Source organism: Antennarius striatus, chromosome 20 (genome assembly GCF_040054535.1).
Source record: "Antennarius striatus isolate MH-2024 chromosome 20, ASM4005453v1, whole genome shotgun sequence".
Lineage (NCBI taxonomy): Eukaryota > Metazoa > Chordata > Actinopteri > Lophiiformes > Antennariidae > Antennarius > Antennarius striatus.
In genome coordinates, this window is record NC_090795.1 from 18,742,913 (window position 1) to 18,747,912 (window position 5,000).

A 5,000-nucleotide genomic window follows, 5' to 3' on the forward strand; every position below is an offset into this window, starting at 1 on the left:
ACAAACTGCCCCAACGTAACACACACTGCCCCAATGTAACACACACTGCCACAACGTAACACACACTGCCCCAATGTAACACACACTGCCCCAACGTAACACACACTGCCCCAATGTAACACACACTGCCACAACGTGACACACACTGCCCCAATGTAACACATACTGCCCCAACGTAACACACACTGCTCCAACGTAACACACACTGCCCCTACTAACACAAACTGCCCCAACGTAACACAAACTGCCCCAACGTAACACACTCTGCCCCAACGTAACACACACTGCCCCAACGTAACACAAACTGCCCCAACGTAACACAAACTGCCCCAACGTAACACACACTGCCCCAACCTAACACACACTGCCCCAACATAACCCACACTGCCCCTACTAACACACTGACCCAACGTAACACACACTGCCCCAATGTAACACACACTGCCCCTACTAACACACTGACCCAACGTGACACACACTGACCCAACGTAACACACACTGCCCCAACATAACACACACTGCCCCTACTAACACACTTGACCCAACGTAACACACACGGCACCAACGTAACATACACTGCCCCAACGTAACACAAACTGCCCCAACGTAACACACACTGCCCCAACATAACACACACTGCCCCTACTAACACACTGACCCAACGTAACACACACTGCCCCAACGTAACACACACTGCCCCTACTAACACACTGACCCAACGTAACACACACTGCCCCAACGTAACACACACTGTCCCAACATAACACACACTGCCCCTACTAACACACTTGACCCAACGTAACACACACGGCACCAACGTAACACACACTGCCCCAAAGTAACACACACTGCCCCTAACGTAAGACAAACTGCCCCAACGTAACACACACTGCCCCAACCTAGCACACACTGCCCCTACTAACACACACTGCCCCAACGTAACACACAGGCTACAACACACACACCTAGCAGACACAGAACACACACACACACACACACACCAGAGCTATTCCAACCTATTCCAGCGCCCTGCCCCCCCCCCCCCCCCCCCCCCCCGACTCTGCAGGGAACATGGGGCCACAGCTGAGGGGGTCACAGAGGGATGGAGCAGAGGAAAGATGCCCCCCCCGTATTGAACAGACTTAAACACACACAATTGGATATGGTGAAGCACACAAGGACACTGGGGGGGACTGAAGTCACACTCAAAGCACTCATCGGTGCCCAGGTCAGGGGGCAATCAGCAGCACCCCCAGAAATAAAGGACAAGGGGGGGGGGGGCAGGGTTCTTCTTCTTTGGTTCTTTCAGATGAAGCAGCTGAGGAAACGCACTGAAGCAAATGAAAGATTTCCTCCTCTGCTTAACGCTTCACACATTGGGGGGGGCATTTAAATGTGAACAGATGTGTTTGCACGGTGACCAGAGCCGATCCCACCTCCCCAGCTTTAGCCCCAAAAACCGCATATTTCAGCCACAGAAAGCTGAAGTCCTGCTGGAGATGCTTCACCAAATCCAACCTGCAGCACTGGGAGTCACTGGGAGTCACTGGGAGTCGTTGGGTGACACTGGGAGTCACTGGGAGTCGTTGGGTGACACTGGGAGTCACTGGGCGACACTGGGAGTCACTGGGAGTCGTTGGGTGACACTGGGAGTCACTGGGTGACACTGGGAGTCACTGGGAGTCGTTGGGTGACACTGGGAGTCACTGGGCGACACTGGGAGTCACAGGGCATCACTGGGAGTCACTGGGCAACACTGGGAGTCACTGGGAGTCACTGGGCGTCACTGGGAGTCACTGGGCGAAACTTGGCATCACTGGGCGAAACTTGGCATCACTGGGAGTCTCTGGGCGACACTGGGAGTCACTGGGCGAAACTCGGCATCACTGGGAGTCACTGGGCGACACTGGGAGTCACTGGGCGTCACTGGGCGTCACTGGGAGTCACTGGGAGTCACTGGGCGTCACTGGGAGTCACTGGGCAACACTGGGAGTCACTGGGAGTCACTGGGCGTCACTGGGAGTCACTGGGCGAAACTTGGCATCACTGGACGAAACTTGGCATCACTGGGAGTCTCTGGGCGACACTGGGAGTCACTGGGCGAAACTCGGCATCACTGGGAGTCACTGGGCGACACTGGGAGTCACTGGGCGTCACTGGGCGTCACTGGGAGTCACTGGGAGTCACTGGGCGTCACTGGGAGTCACTGGGCGAAACTTGGCATCACTGGGCGAAACTTGGCATCACTGGGAGTCTCTGGGCGACAATGGGAGTCACTGGGCGAAACTCGGCATCACTGGGAGTCACTGGGCGACACTGGGAGTCACTGGGCGTCACTGGGCGTCACTGGGAGTCACTGGGAGTCACTGGGCATCACTGGGAGTCTCTGGGAGTCACTGGGAGTCACTGGGCGTCACTGGGAGTCTCTGGGCGACACTGGGAGTCACTGGGCAAAACTCGGCATCACTGGGAGTCACTGGGCATCAGTGGGCGTCACTGGGCATCAGTGGGCGGTGTGTGGAGACCAGCCCCCCAGTATCACTGAAGGATAGTTTCACCAGACTAACAGGCAACAAAATGTTCAAAAGCTCCGATCTCACATGTTTGTGTTTGACGGACGATTCATTAGTGTGTGTGTGTGTGTGTGTGTGTGTGTGTGTGTGTGTGTGTGTGTGTGTGTGTGTGTGTGTGTGTGTGTGTGTGTGTGTGTGTGTGTGTGTGTGTGAGTGTGTGTGAGTGTGTGTGAGTGTGTGTGTGTGTGTGTGCGTGAGTGTGTGTGAGTGTGCGTGTGTGAGTGTGAGTCCGCCTCAGTAAACCAGACAGGTCTACCGATCAGATCAATGACTGTACTGATATCCTCTAATAACCCCCCCCCCGCTGTTTTCATGTTTGCTGCTCTAAAGATTCTGTGAAACACTTTAAACACGTTTCAAACAAGATTCAGACATGTTTCTAACACGTTTCAGACACGTTTCAAACACATTTCAAACACGTTTCAGACATGTTTCTAACATGTTTCTATCACGTTTCAAACACGTTTCAGACACGTTTCAGACATGTTTCTAACACGTTTCAAACACATTTCAAACAGGTTTCAGACATGTTTCAAACACGATTCAGACACGTTTCAGACATGTTTCTAACACTTTTCAGACACGTTTCAAACAGGTTTCAGACATGTTTCTAACTCATTTCAAACACATTTCAGACACGTTTCTAACATGTTTCAGACACGTTTCTAACCGGTCTCTGCAGCAGGAGGACAACTCGTCGAAGCTCAGCCTTGTTTATTTTTGCTCAGAATGTTAACACCGGCACATTCCTCTATTCCCAAATTGCTGTGTTAAATTACGGTTGTGGGAACAGTTGCTATTCCTGAGAGGGGCGGGGGTCAGGACGAGCCACAAAGGGGGCCGATTGCAAACACCTGTCGTCCTGCAGGCCGTTAGCACCTCTGTGTTTACGGCCAGGACGGAGCTCACCTGGACCCCTGGCAGTCTGACCACAGCTGGGCTCCACGTCAGGTTTGTTCACTAAAAACCATGTGGTGGCAGTATTGAGTCAAATTTTAGCCAATAGGAATCCTCCGTGTTTTGTGGTCACAACACACGGGCCCATAAATATGACGTCACAGCTGTTTTCGTCGCAGGCAAGACGTCAGTGTTTTTAAAAAGTCGCGGATACGCCGTCCCCACGGCAACGCAGACCCAGAGTTTTTAAAAAATCCACCTCGGCCAGCGTTTTTAAAAAGTTGCGTTTTCTTTCCGGATATCTGCGTTGTCGTGGGGACGGAAGGCGTCAACGCAACAAAAAAGTTAAAATATCTGTGATCGTGTGGACGAGGCCTCAGAAAAGAGCGTTTTCTCCTCCCTTTATAAAACATTGACTCTGGGCCGGAGAGGCTCCACCCTGAATGAACGCCAACACGGAATGACAACATAACAAAAGCAGCTGTGACGACACACAACTTCCTTCAGTTAGACAGACGGTGATTTACATGACAGATCGTCTCCTCCTGAAGGTGAGAAGAGGTGAGGAAGGTAGACGACGAAGGCTCTTTGAAGAAAATGCTAATTGGTCAAAGTTGAAGCCCAAGTTTGGTTAAGAATAGAAGTTACCCCTAAAACCTGACCCAGGAAATAATTACCACAAAAATCTAAGAGGTCTAATGGAACCTCTGACAAATGTGTCAAAAGACTTCACCTAATTTGTCTAAATCCGGTTTTTTTCACATGGAAATGCAAATGAATGCGTCTGGTTATAGACATCAGGGTTTTAGGGGCAAAATATAAATGTCTGATGCAGAAGTATATAAATCCTGACGGGCAGTGAATTATATTTAGAGTAACGCATATGGAATCATAGGGTTAAGAATATTAAAAAGACTTTGATGGAAACGTTAAATAAGATTTACTTATTCTACAGAATAAAGAGCAACAAGTGCCAGAAAGCCTTCCTGAAGTCCTTCCAGGATAAATACCCCCCCCCCCCCCTTCTTACAGGGCAGAGAAACATCCACACCTCCAGAGGAGGACCGTTATCTGAGACACACCTTTCAGTTGGGCTGCACACACTTCAGGAAAAACATCATAAAGAAGGAAATGAAAACACGGAATAACTCCTGAATAACTCATCAGTAACTGACGGAATAACTCCTGTCGCTGATAAAGAGCGGACAAACGCTGTTCCTACCAGACTAACATTTAATATTCTCTTTAGTGAAGTTAACTTTCAGCTCTGAGCGGTCAGTTTTCACTCAACACGCACGAAAACTTTATTCCACCATTAAATCCTTAATTAAATTAATTAATTAATCCATAATTAAATTCACGAAAACACCAAAAACGAAGCAGAACCAAACGATGACTCGACATCCGTGACATTTACCGTCAAACGAACGTTAACGGGAGGACGCGACAGGAAATACATCTCCCAGCGTTCCCCGGGACAGAGGACCGGACCAGATGAACGGACTCGGCGGGTTTAGGTGTCCGCGGAGG

General features: G+C 50.3%; 1 protein-coding gene across 4 annotated transcripts in view; it reads right to left on the bottom strand.

Moving 5' to 3' along the window:
- zeb1b (zinc finger E-box binding homeobox 1b) overlaps nucleotides 1-5,000 on the bottom strand; it is a 62,634-nt gene that overhangs the window by 56,537 nt on the left and 1,097 nt on the right. The gene's annotated exons all lie outside the window — the stretch shown is intronic.